General features: G+C 40.2%; 1 protein-coding gene across 2 annotated transcripts in view; it reads left to right on the plus strand.

The window, feature by feature from the left end:
• CCNY (cyclin Y) overlaps positions 1 to 14697 on the plus strand; it is a 138142-nt gene that overhangs the window by 38830 nt on the left and 84615 nt on the right. Inside the window, exon 1 of one of the 2 annotated variants that reach the window (XM_058180990.1) lies at positions 10117 to 10135. The exons of the other annotated variant lie outside the window; for it this stretch is intronic. The gene's annotated coding sequence lies outside the window, so the exon portion shown is untranslated. Of the gene's footprint in view, positions 1 to 10116; positions 10136 to 14697 lie in introns of those variants that run through there. 2 annotated transcript variants of the gene reach the window in all.

The following is a 14697-nucleotide window of genomic DNA, read 5'->3' on the forward strand; positions in this document are numbered from 1 at the left end:
TTGGCAAGGTTTTTACAAGGTGAGTCGTCAGGTTTTAATTCTCCTTATTTATCCAGGCTTCGGATTGGCAAATGCATAGCTGGATTCAGAAAATGCATAGATTGCATTGAATTGCAATTCCATGAATGGCATTGATTGCATAGATGACATTGAACGTTGGTCAAAGGTCCCAGAGAATCAATGGTACAGACTGTATTTTCCCCTTTTATCCTGTTTCAGTCCCAAAATTGGATTTTTTAAAAAGTTTAAAAACAGCTTTTTATGTATGTATATATGTGTGTGTGTGTGTGTATGTGTATGAATGTATATGTATATATATGTACACCTTTGAAATATTAAATTATTTTTAAAATTATCTTTAGAATAAAATAATAATTCTAGAGGATGGGAAAAGGACAGAGATAATAAATGCAATTTGGATTCCCTAAATTACAGTTATATGCTTTTAATAATAAGGGAATTAAGAATTGATGATCTAAGGATTGCTGAAGTTATTGCAGTGCTGAAGAACATGTAATGTTTCATTATGGTTAAGCCATGGAGTGTATTAGATATTATATATTACATAAAATCACTCACTTCCCACTTTTTCATTACTTTAACAGTTATATTGGCATTGTTAGTAATGATCTGGTTAATGTTACGGTAGTATTGTACTATTTGAAACTCTGGGGAAGGATCATAAAGGCACTAGGATAGTAAGACATAATTGAGATATAGAACAGAAGACCTGAGGCTCAATAGCTAATTTATAATTGTTTAATGGGTAAATAGTTGGAAATGTCTAATTCATAAAAATGAGTTCATAAAATTTAAAAAGAAAAAAACTGGTTTAATTAGTAAATCTAAGTATTGTGGTTTATTCAACAAACTGTAATTAAGAAAGCCTAATGCAGTGGTAGTCAACCTGGTCCCTACCGCCCACTAGTGGGAGTTCCAGCTTTCATGGTGGGCAGTAGGGGTTTTGTCCGATACTGAAGCACTTTCCTTTTTTTTAATTTAATTGACTTTAAAAAAAAAATTCATAGCATTATTTAAAAACATTTTCATTAGGTTTTCATAAAATTCCCCGTGATAATTTAAATTTCTGAAAATATACTATTTGTATTGCCCACGCATAAGTTTAGTTCACGTTACATAAGTGAAACTAAATGGGGCTATAGTGCAACCGCAAGCAAAAGAGCCTAGTCCCAGAATAGCTTGCGCATCTCCCCTTATACCACCCAGTTATAACAGACAAGCAGAGCTGGTAGCCAACGTCCCCCACAAACCCAATCCACGATGCGTGAGAGGCATGCACAGACGATGATACACGGCACATTACTGTGGAACTGGTGGGCGGTTAGAAAATTTTACTACTAACAGAGATACAAAAGTGGGAGGTAGGTATAAAAAGGTTAACTACTCCTGACCTAATGTATAAAACCAGCATTTATGTTCTCTTAATCTAGAAATTGTTTTCAGATTTTACTGTAGATATATCCCAAAGCTTAACACTGCTACACAGAAATACAATCATTACAGTTTCTGATTACTTTTATTTTTTTATATAATATTCAGTACAATACACACAATTCCATGATCACCTCAAATTTTTTTTCTTTCTACTTACTGGTAATAGTCTGTCCTCTGAGATATACACTTTCATTTTTGTATTAAAAAATTGTGTTGATGGTACCGCAGAAAATATTTTTCATTTTGCGTTTGGTAACACTAAAATTGCCAGCAAAGGATTTTTTTTTTCTTATTACCATATTATTGATTTCTTCTCTATATCTTTTTCATGCTGGGTTATTACATATTGAGAATGTAATTGCAACATTCCATAGGAAATTCTCATATATCTATTTTCAAACTGAGGTAGATATTAGATAGAAACATTTAATAGCTATATAAGCAACTCTCTAGTTGATTTCCAAAGGAGATATAACATACTGATCATTTAATAATCTTAACAACTACTGTCTAGACATACTGTTATTTTTGTTTAAAATGTAATATTAAACACACTTCACAACATTCCCATAAAAACATTCTGTGAAAATATTCCACATAATATGATCTCAAAAGGCTCTTAAAATATTTATACATGTGGAAAACTCTGACAAATTCATTTTGCGTTTCTATTGGGCCTTAAGTGGAGCTCCATACAGGGGAATGACACTTTAGTGAGATGGATACAGGGGTGAGATTCAACTGATTCGGACCAGTTCGGGACAACCAGATGTTAATTTTAATCTGGTTCGGCAAACCAGTTATTCCAAGGACTGGTTGACCCCACCTCCTCCCTTCCCAGGATTCTCCACACAGCCCGTTTTGGATGCCAGGTAAGTGCACGGCGTGTGCGGAGGCTTTGAGAGGGCAAAAAAATGGGCCTACCAGAAGTCCAGAAATGGGCCTGTTTCTGGCCTCCGGAGGGCCTCCGGTATCCGGGAGAGGCCATTTTTGCTCTCCTGGAGGCTCCAGGAAAGCCTCCAGAGCCTGGGGAGGGCAAAAAATGGGCTTCCCGGAAGTCCAGAAATGGGCCCATTCAACTGATTCGGACCAGTTCGGGACAACCAGATGTTAATTTTAATCTGGTTGGATTAAATCCGGAACCTGATGGAGGCCATTTTTACCTTCCTGAAGGTTCCAGAAAAGCCTCTGGAGCCTGGGGAGGCAGAAAAACGGGCCTACCAGAAGTCCGGAAATGGGCCCATTTCCAGCCTCCGGAGGGCGCGCTAAGAGAACCAGTTGTTACAACCAATGAATCCCACCACTGGGTGGACAATCAATCAATACAATTAAAAATGAACCTGCTTTTATATTATTAGCTTATAAAACTATGGAATATAAACTTGTTTTTGATGGTGTTCACTTCTGATGTTTATGATTTGTTTTAAGTGAAGTCCTCCTCAAATCTTAGAAATACACATTTTTTCCCCCTCAAGTTTAGTGCAAGATAAGGGATCTGATGCTTACTAATTTTATGTACTGAGTCAAGTTTTTGGTGCTTCATACAGGGTAAAGATGAAAAAGTATTATATCATGTAGAGCAGTGGTAGTCAACTTGATCCCTACTGCCCACTAGTGGGTGTTCCAGCTTTCATGGTGGGCGATAGGGGTTTTGTCCGATACTGAAGCACTTTCCTTTTTTTTAATTTAATTGACTTTTTAAAAAAATTTCATAGTATTATTTAAAAACATTTTTATTAGGTTTTCATAAATTTCTGAAAATATACTATTTGTATTGCCCACGCATAAGTTTAGTTCACATTACATAGTGAAACTAAATGGCACTATAGTGCGACCGCAAACAGAATAGCTTGTGCATCTCCCCACACTCCCCCCACACAGCTGTAACAGACAAGCAGAGCTGGTAGCCGGCGCTCTCCCCCCAAACCCAATCCACGATGCATGAGAGGCATGCACAGACGACAATACACGGCGCATTACTGTGGAACCGGTGGGTGGTTAGAAAATTTTACTACTAACAGAGATACAAAAGTGGGCAGTAGGTATAAAAAGGTTGACTATTCCTGATGTAGAGGAACAATTGATGAGATTCAATTACACCACATCAATATTAATAGAAATAATATCAGTTGAAAAATGTTCCACATTTAGTATGCAGCACATTCCTTGGTTTTTTTCTCTTCTGCCATATCTTAAATATTTAGTTCTTAGCAAGAATTAAAAGGAATGGCAGCACAAGGGGGAATAGAATGGCAATTGTTAAAATAAATGGAACTCGATTTTGGCTAGGTCAAAATAACAGAATAACAGAGTTGGAAGGAACCTTGGAGGTCTTCAAATCTAACCCCCTACTCAATCAGGAAAACTTATATTATCCCAAGCAAATGGCTGTCCAATCTTTTCATTAAAACTTCCAGTGTTGGTGCACTCACAACTTCTGGAGGCAAGTTGTTCCACTGATTAATTATTCTAACTGTCAGGAAATTTCTCCGTAGTTCTAGGTTGCTTCCACCCATTGCTTCTAGTTCTGCTCTCAGATGCTTTGGAGAAAAGGTTGGTCTTCTTTTCTTTCTTTTGAGCTTAATGAATAAAGAACTTGGAAAATAAGTAGAAATTTGATGTAACAGGAATAGGAATGGAATGGAATAAGAATAAGAATAGAATAAACAGGAGAATAGCTTGAAGGGACTTTGGAGGCCTTCTAGTCCAGCTCCCTGCTCAAGCAGAAGATCCTTTATCAGCGATGGCTAATCTTTTCTGGACTGAGTGCCCAAAGAGTGGGTGCACGCACAACAATGTGCATATGCGCGCCTGAATGCCCCCCAAATGCAATGTCCACGCAGGCCCCGCTCATACCCCCCAACCCCCCTGCATGCAGGCGCACCCCCTGCATGTGCTTCGCCCCCCCGCAGGCACACGCACCCCCGCATACACCCTGCTGCCCACACACATGCATGCACAGCCCCTGGTGCATGCACAAGTGCAAAGACCCCGCCCTGCATGCATGCACAGCAGAGACTCAAAGACCAGCTGGCTGGCAGGAGGTGCGCGGACATGCGCAGTGGAGCTTAACTGGAGCGACGGCTCGAGTCCCATCAGAAAGGGCGCTGTGTGCCACCTCTGGCACATGTGCCACGGCCCTTTATCATTTCAGACAAGTGGCTGTCCAGTCTCTTCTTAATTGATAAAGCACTCACAATTTCTGAAAGCAAGCTGTTCCACTGGTTAATTGTTCTCGCTGTTAGGAAGCTAGAAAATGATCGACTGGGAAAAAAATTGTATGGCTTTGTTAAATTTTGTGCACAGGAAATGTAGATTCATGATGGGAGTAGGGCAAAACAGTATGTTGTCTCCTTTTGGAGACAACATACTCCATTACTCTCCTTTTTTTTTTAAGCTTACTTGGCTGCTGAACCAAGTGGCAGCTTGAATGTGTGGGTTCCTTCCAGTTTGTTCTGTGGAAATAGGAGGAGGAGGAGGAGGAATTTTTTCCTAATCAAATGATACCTCTCCCTACTTTGGATAAAAGTAAGCCGCTTTGCAATAATATATTCTCCCTTCTACGATAATAAATATGTTCATCTTTAAGGTGCTCTTTGCTGTTTCTTTTAATGAAATACATGGTGTTTTTTGTCTAAACCGAACTGTGTTATGGTCAGTTACTTCTTCTGTCTTTATAAAAAAAGTAAATGTTTGAAAAAGGAAGACTTGAGAAACTGGCTTTATACAGAGTTAGACCATTGATCTGCTTGGTTCAGTATCTGAGGGTATAGAAGAGTCTATATAATCATTACAAATCCAGCTTGATCTGAAAGAGAAATTATCTTTTCTTTTGTTTACGGGAAAAACAACCAAAGCCTTGTGCGGAAAAACTGCTATAAACTGTTGAGAAGAAATACAGTATTCAGAAGTTTTCCCAAAGCATTGCCTTTCTTAATGCAGATAATCCTCAATTTACAACCACAATTGAGCCTAAAATTTCTGTTACTAAGTAAGACATTTGTTAAGTGAATTTTGCCCCATTTTACAACGTTGTTTTTGCAACCATTTGACAAGCATGGTGGTGCAATGGTTAGAATGCATAGAATGCATTGCAGGCTACTTCTGCTGAATGCTTGCTGCCTGCAGTTCGAGTTTCACCCGCTCAAGGTTGACTCAGCCTTCCATTCTTCCGGGGTTGGTAAAATGAGGACCCAGATAGTTGGGGGCAGTATGTTGACTCTGTAAACTGCTTAGAGAGGGCTGTAAAGCACTGTGAAGTGGTATATAAGTCTAAGTGCTATTGCTTTCTTGCCATAGTTGTTAAGTGAATCACTGCAGGTGTTTTAGTAACCCAGTTGTTTAGTGAACCTGGCTTTCCCATTGACTTTGTTTGTCAGAAGGTTACAAAAGGTGATCACATGACACACCCCCAGGACACTACAGCTGTTGTGCGTATGAGCCAATTGTTATGTGTCTGAATTTCGTTACCATCTGACTATGAGGAAATGTGAAAAACGATGTCATTTTTTCAGTACCGTTGTAACTTCAAATGGTCACTTAATATTGTAAATTGAGGAGTACCTGTAATGCATTTTGCATTTTACATAATACATAATTGTTTGAATTGCTAGAAGAAACTTAACAGAAACCTTGCCATTTCTAATGCAACAATTCTATCAAAACTTCCATGTATTTTGGAAGCCTTTCATGGTCTCCTTTTTGACCATAATACTCCAGTGCTGCAATCTTCTTGCAAGGGTGATGCCTTAACTGGTTTTTGTTTTTTGTTTTTTTGGTTATCCTACAACAAAAAACAAAATCTGCTTTTCTAAACAGATGTAGCCACAAGTCCTGGTCTTAAAATATGAAAGGATAACAAGCAGAACCCGTAGCAGATGCCAGATTCTTTTTTATGAGGCCATGGAAATGATGTACGTGATATTTTCAACAATGTGATGCTTTTCTGGGCATGAGGGATATATTAGGAATTGCCAGAGAACTAAGATTAAAAAGAAGCAGGCTTTCATTAGCAAGCAAATCACATTTTGTCCTCTTATTTTTAAACTCATCTCACAGAACGGCAGTGAAGCTCATGATTGTTAGTGTTCACCTGTCAGCCTGTAAATTTGATCTTTGCTTTGGTTATGGGATTGCTATTCTTTTCTAGCCTTCTTCAACTATGGTCACTTTAACATGTGCGGACTTCTGGCTGGGAAGTTCTGGAAGTTGAAGACTGCATATCTTAAAGTTACCAGAGTTCAGAAACTCCTTTCTACCGCCTTCTGTTTCCATACAGCCAGTCATGTAAGAGGTTGTGAGTTCCTGAGAAAGAAATGGAAAACAGATGAACAGTCAAGAAGTAATATAGATCTGTTATTTGACATCTTCTCTCTTAAATTGCAACTCATCCCAATTAGCAAGAAACCCAGGGAGAAACATTCCATATCTTTTGAAAAGACTCCACCTTAATTAATTCATTATAAATTGGCCTGAGAAATCTCATTTACAGTTTTCAAGATTCCATATTTATCCCCAGACTAGTGTCTTCACAGGATGAAATTCGTGTGATTTTTTTCTTTCTTTCTGGATCTTGCCCAAGTGTATGAGTTTTGACAAATTGACAGGAAGAGTTAGGCCTCTGATGGTGAACCTATGGCCCAGGTGGCACGCGTACCCATATCAGTGGGCATTCCAGCTCAGCTCCGGCGTGAATGCGCATGCCAGCCAGCTGATTTTCAGGCCTTCTTCGCCCTCCAGAAATAGGGAAACAGGCTGTTTCCTGCCAACGGAGGGCCTCGGGGATCGGGGGGAGGCCCGTTTTTCTTTCTCACCTAGCTCCAGATTCTCTCTATGCATCTAAGGAGGGCGAAAATAGCCTTCCCCAGGCCCTCTGGAGGCCTGAAATGGCCCGTTTCCCAACTTCTGGTTGGACAGGAAGTGATGTTTTTGCTGTCCCCAGAAACTCCTAGAGAAGTTGGGAAACGAGTTGTTTTGGGCCTCCGGAGGGCCTCCGAAGGGTGGGGAAGGCTGTTTTCACCCTCCTCAGATGCATAAGAGGGGATCTGGAGCCAGGCGAGAGAGAAAAATCGGCCTACCGCGCCATCGTGTGCCAGGAGCAGGGAGGGAGGGGGGATGCACGTGCATGCGCGAGATGAGGTGCATAGAATTATGGGTGTGGGCATGCGCACATGAACTTCCCCCCCCCCATCCTGGCACACGATGGCAAAAAGGTTAGCCATCACTGAGTTAGGCCAAATGTCCAGTACTATACAGTAATGTCCACCTTACTCCTCTTTTCTGGTTGCCCTGATAATATGCCCTTCCCCAACCACACACATTAGATTGAGGTGACAGCATTTTGCAGTAGTGTCAAGCTCTTCCTTTAGCGCTCAATTTTGCAAACTTTTAATAATGTTTGGTTGTTAAGCAAATCGCTGTACTTGGTTAGGGAATTGCATGGTCATTAAATGAATCCAGCTTTTCCCCTTGACTTTGTCAGAAGCTAGGTGGGAAGTTTGCAAATGCAATCACATGACCACAGGATGCTGCAACCACCGTAAATATATGAGGATTGCCAACCACCCAGTTGTGATCCTGTAACCATGGGGATGCTGCAACAGAGAACCAGTCATAAGTCATTTTTTAAAATGCGTTTGAAAAACCATTAAATAAATGGCTGTAAGTTGAGGACTACCTGTATATATATGTATGTGTGTGTATCGAGTATGTGGCTGGATTATGTAGCAGTTGAGACTTTTTGTGTGCTATAAATGTTTTGTCTAACTATGGTTAGCCTGGCTAGGTGGCTCAGTGGTTAAGACACTGAGCTTATCGATCAGAAAGGTCGGCAGTTTGGTGGCTTGAATCCCTAGTATAGGTCTCCTGTGTGAGCAGAGGGTTGGAATAGATGATCTCCAAGGTCCCATTGAACTCTGTTACTGTTAACCGTTAATGGCGACTCTTTGAAAATTACAACGTTACTAAGTGAAGCATTGGGATCTGAAGAGTTCTGAATGAAGCCATACCTGGGTGATGTCTGACACAGCAGGCAGGAAAATTATGTGGGCGAGTTAAATCTGTTCCAGGGTTCACTGAACAATTTCATTGCATTTCTTAGCTAAAAATAACAGGACACCATACTGCTGATTTTGGGGAAACAGCCTTGCTGAAATTCATTGGTATGTCTTTAAGACTGCCAAAAACATAGAAGGCTTCAGGTACGCCTAATTGTGCCCTCCCCTGGTGCACAAAGAGGCACACATAAGAGCTTCATATTATCCTTAAGTTGGATAAACTTAAAAAGAGGAGGACTGAATCAAAATATTTTCCATAAGTAAATATTATTTACCTATAAATAAATGTACACTAAGAGCATCTGCACCAAAGACAAATTCTTTGTGTGTTCAATTACTACTTGGCCAATAAAGAATTCTCTTCTCTTCTCTTCTCTTCTCTTCTCTTCTCTTCTCTTCTCTTCTCTTCTCTTCTCTTCTCTTCTCTTCGAAATATAGAGGATAGATTCCACATAAATAATTGTGTTTCTTCTTCCCTGTTTCGCTTTGAAAGTCATTTTTTTAAAAAAATATTTTATTCTGAACTTTTCTTTTTCACAGATCTCTCAGTGAACCTAGCTAAGTGGCAGATTGCCATTCTTGGTTCTGTAGGCTATAACAACTGAACAGCTCTCAGTATATCAATACTTAACCGCCCTGCTGTATTTGCTCAGTGGTATCTTAGTTTGCGATGCTCTTGAACACTTAAAGATTTTTTTTTTAAAGGCTGTATTAAGTATCCCTTGGCACAATGCTTGTCCAAACTGCCTAGTTTATGCTAAAATCTGGCATCGCACTCTGCGGAATATTAAGCTAGGTTTATGCCTTCCCTGACAAGGGAAAAGGTTTTTCTTAAATGAACTGTATGAATTTTGTATAGTAGCTCCACATGCAGCAAGTACATTTAACATCACGAGAATGCTAGCTTTTATTTAAGACATACAAGAGAAAAGAAGAAGAAGGAAAAAAAAAAACTCTGAAGAAAAGGAGAGTTATTAACTCTACTTGAGTTACAATCCTGCTATTCTCCTGGAAACTGTTGAGGACTGTGGGGGATGCTGAAGTAGAAATCTAAAATGTTTTCCTTCCTAGTCTTGAAAGCAGAACAGTCAAAAGTATTATAAAAGGCAATCAAAAACAAAGTGCTCCTGTGTGATTTTCCTGATTTTATTAGATAAAACTGTTGCTTTGTATAGAAGAGAGCTTTCTAAAAGAGGTTATGTTATTAAGGCATGATAGAAGCACAGTCCAGTCTCCCTTATTTATGTTCAGACAATCTACGGAGAAAAATAAATGCAGTGCCTTATCAGTCACTGTAACATAACTTTTCAACTGAGAAACCCATGAAAATTGATTGACGTCATCATAGATATTGATTCTCTTGTTTCCATGTGATCATGAGAGAGCAGAGCTATCATGAAAACATACAAAAGGCTACTCACCACAGAGCTTTCACATGATCTACGGATTATGTAAACAGTGTTTTTTGTGGGTCCCACCCCCCACAACTGGAGAGATGGGCCCTAAGCTTCTCTAGCAGGGGATATAGCTTGAATATATTCCTGAAAAAGACAAATTCTGGAGTTCTTGGTGCACTGTACTACTTTCTGTTGGTAAAAACAAATCAGCATGCCATCTTCTGTCAGGTATGAATTTTGGTATGTCTTTTTCGGTGCAATCAAAGGGATGTTTCCAAGCTTCATATAAAAGTGACCTACAAGGTCCCTTCCAACTCTGTTAATCTGTAAAGGCTCCAGAAATAATGATGGTCATATTGTGTCGAGAACCTGTATCAGCTTACCTGAATAATTAGGGCAATAGTAGAGCAGCGTGGAACAGAAGCAGAAGCACCCACAGATTTTGGAGTGAGTGGGGATTGGGGACATCAGAGGAAGGAATGAGGGAGAGGGCATGTATGGAAAGGATTCTTGTTTAAGGCCTTTCCCGTTGCAGTGGCATCTACTGCACCCCTTTTAATCAGCCATGAGGTGAAATACCAGAAGAGATGTGGTATTTAGAAATTAAGACTTATAATGATCATTTTTATGGTCATTTGCAGGTCCAAAGGAGTCTCTGTGGATTTTACTTTACTAGTCATTGCTGATTATAGGGGGCGGTGTTCATCTCCATTTCAAGGGTCATTGAGTTATTGTTGTCCGAAGACATTTCCATGGTCATGTGGTGAGCATGAAATTATGGAGCACTGTTACCCACCAAAGTGGTACCTATTTATCAGGGGTAAAATGCTCCCAGTTTGGATCAGATCACGCGATCTGGTAGCGATGGGGGCAGGTACTTCGGAGAACCGGTAGCAAAAATCTCTGCCTCCGCCCACTGCCCACACCTTGCTGTTCCTCTTCTCTGTCCCTGAAGCTCTCGGTGGTGATATAGCTGCAAACAGCCTTAAATGACTGCCGTGGTACTTCAAAGGGCCACACTACAGCTGATTAGTGCTGTAGGCGGCTAGTAGACCGGTGCCTCTATTTTTAAAGAAGGTAGACCGGTGCGCTCCCAATAAAAGACAATTAGTAGACCAGTGCCTCTATTTTTAAAGAAGATAGACAGGTGCACTCCCAAAAAAGGCAAGTAGACCAGAATGGCTCTGCTAGACTGAAGCAAGGCAGGTATAGACTGGTATGTTTCCTGATTAGAAAAAAGATATTTTTTGGTCAAAAAACTCACAGTGACTCTGAAAGAATCAAACGGAAATGGGTTGGAAGCCAGAATGGGTGAGGTGCAGCTGCTTTTACATTGTGTGTAAGTCAGTTGTGTCGTGTTGTGTTGTGTTATGTGTGTGTAAAGTGTGAAAGTTGGTTTTTGGTACCTCTTATTGTTTTGTATACTTTATTATTTTTATTATTTATTGTTATTGGCCACGCCCACCCAGTCATCTGGCCACCAAGCCACACCCACAAATTAAGCCACGCCACAGAACTGGTAGGGAAAATTTTTAGTTTTCACCCTTGCTATTTATCTACTCACATTTGCATGCTTTCAAACAGCTAGGTTGACAGGAGCTGCAGTCAGAATGGGAGCTCACTGTGTTGCATGGAGCTTGAGTCTGGAACCTGGACTGTCGGCTTTCCATCCAACAAGCCAAGCATCTTTAACCAGTCGGGCATTGCCCATCCCCATTTGCAGTCAAAGCTGTTTGAATTCTGGATTTCTTGTTTCTATTTGTTGTTGTTTTCATTTTGATACCTGATTTGTATTTGAAAATATTGCTTTGTTGATATCTTCAAGTTATAATGATTACTGCTAATTTATAGAATGGCAACCAGACCTAATTAAGTGTGGCTTGGTAAAAGTAACATTTACCTCCAGTTTTGTGCTGAAATCTACTCTCCTTAGTTATTAAATTCAAGTTGCTGCCTCCTTGCATTTTTTATGCATTTCTGGAGACAGACTATTAACCTGAATTTCGGATTGGGGAATCTAATCCCAGAAGATGCCTGTTGCTCTAATATTTTGTGTAATTTTTGAAGAGGTTTGGATGATTACTATCGATAACTAGAAATTGACCAGTCTTTCTGGGGTTTCCAATCAATCATTGCTTATATGACATGTAAATAACACTATACCTCAGTTACTCATAATTGATCTTAGATCTGATGATACCTAGAGTGCTTAGAATTACAAATGAAGATGCATTAAAAATGAGGATTTTTCCCTATAGCTTTGTAGAGAAATCATGCATCATAGTAGACTTCTTTTTGGCCCAGGCGTTCCTTAGAAACAACTTAACAGTGTGACTTTTCTTTTCAACTAAATACGATTTGCCAATATCTGTCATGGTACAGTTTCTGAATTTAAAATGACTGTTTACTTTAAAATCTCCCCAAAACTCACAAAAGATGATTGGCATGAACAGGAATTCAGGTCTCTTGGGGGCCTCTGAATAGAGGAGAAATTTATTACTTCTTGTCAGTCATTTAATTCCCATGTCTCTTTTGATCTTCCCATAATTAAATGTATCAAAGGGAATTTATATAGAATTTGGGCCAGTTTCATAGCATTTCAACTGGCAACTTGGATTTAGTTTTTAGTACTGTATCTGCATAAATTTTAACAATCTAAATAATGATAGGAAAATTGTAGAATAACCCATGGCACATATGGTGATTCTTAAGATATGGCCTGAAAAATTGCATTAGTCTAGAGCAGGGGTGTCAAGTTCGTGTTGTCAGGGCACCACGTAACTTCGTGACTTTTCTCCCCTTTCCTAAAGTGGGCATGGCCAGCACGTGACACATCCAGCCCGCAGCTGTGAGTTTTACAGCTCTAGAGTCAGTCTGCAAGGAGTTTTGTTGGGTTTTTTTTGAAAAATTGTGTTAGCTAAGTAGATCGTGTGTGTCTGTGTAAATGGCTGTCTTTCTGTAAACTGACTCTATTCATCACAGCCCTGCCTATCCAGTATTTATTTACAACATTTGTAGACTGCCTAACTGTAAGACTCTAAGCAATGTACATCAAAGCCCATAAGAGAAAGAAATACGACATAGCATAATACAAAGGTAGCATGCTGACAGGCAGTCAGGGACAAAGGCATGCGAAAATAGATACTTTCATGGTTTTTCAAATGCAAGAGGAAAGGATACCTCATGCACCCTAGTGCACATTCCAAGGAAACCATATTCTCCAGTATCTACATACCACAGAGTTACTAGAGAAAAGGCTGCTATCTGACCCAAGTTTAGTATAATTCTCATTTCTGCGTGCAGGAATGCTCAGCAGGCCTTCTTTTCTTGAACTGAATTGGGTAGAAACATTGTTGACAATGTTTCTGATGCAACCCAGTGCTGTGTTATATAAGACTTTGCAGGTGATAACGGGCGTTGGTCTTACCGTGAACGCCGTTTCTCTGGTAGAGCTGCAGTGTGCTAGAGATGGGTTGTTACATGGATCTGCCTGGAGACTGAGATGTAATTTTTATGGCCATGCCTCCATATGCCTCCATTGACTCCAGTTTTTTGGTGAAGTCAGTCTGAAAGAGAATCTCAGCCATAACATTAGTAAGAAGACAAGTGTCGCTCCTGACCGTCCAAAGGGTGGAGTCTGGCACACTCTGCAGCTCTACCAGAGAAATGGCATTCACAGTAAGACCAACGCCCGATCTCTCAATGAGCTGCAGAGTGTGCCAGAGATGGGACATACCAAAGCTTGGCAGTCCTAAGGGTGGGAAGCCGACGGTCCTGGAGCCCCCGAGGCCAAATGTACCTGTTGTAAGACCCTCCTGCCGAAGGATGCCTCCGTGGAAGCGTATACATCCAATTTATAGTGTTTAATAAACAGCGAAGGAGTGTTCTAGGTAGCTGCCCTACAAATGTCCTCGAGGGAGGCTTGCGTGGCCCATGAAGTGGTGGTTGCTGCGCTAGGAGTTGAATGCGCAGTAATGCACTTCGGGATAGGTAGTGCGTGAAGGTCATAGGCACAGGCAATGCATGCCCTGATTCAGCGACCAATCGTGTGTAAAGACACCTTGGTGCCCAACATGGTCGGCTGGAAAGACATGAAGAAGGCCTCGGGCTCGCCGGACATCTAAGGTATGCCACTTCCATTCCAAGGCATGGGAAGGCCTCGGACAGAAGTTGGGTAGGATAACCTCCTGAGCCCTGTGGAAGTAGGAGTTAATCTTGGGCACAAATGACGGATCCAGTCGTAGGATGACCCTGTCTGGATGGATTATGCAGAGGTCGTTCCTGACTGATAGAGCTGGATAGTATCCATTGGTAGCCTTTTTTTTAAAAAATCATGGCAAATATAATCATGATACTATTGAGTGTTACTAAAAGGATTGCAATATTTTAAATTTATTTATTTATTTATTTATTTTGTCATAACAGTATATATAGACATAAGCATGAAAATAACTATATAATATATAAGCATATATATTAGCATAACTATGTAATAATTATATTAATTGGATATAGTGAAAGGAAACAATAGGACAGGAACGGTAGGCACGCTTGTGCTCTTATGCACGCCCCTTACGGACCTCTTAGGAATGGGGTGATGTCAATAGTAGACAGTTTTTGGTTAAAGCTTTGGGGACTTTGAGAAGAGACCACAGAGTCTAGTAGTGTGTTCCAAGTATTAATAACTCTGTTACTTGCTTGAATCTCTATCATTTAGGTTCATTGTTTGATTCCATTTTTTACTATTTTGAGATAGAGAGAAAACTATCTTCTTAGCTACTTTTCTCAAA

Source organism: Ahaetulla prasina, chromosome 4, assembly GCF_028640845.1.
Source record: "Ahaetulla prasina isolate Xishuangbanna chromosome 4, ASM2864084v1, whole genome shotgun sequence".
In the NCBI taxonomy this organism is placed as follows: Eukaryota; Metazoa; Chordata; class Lepidosauria; order Squamata; family Colubridae; genus Ahaetulla; species Ahaetulla prasina.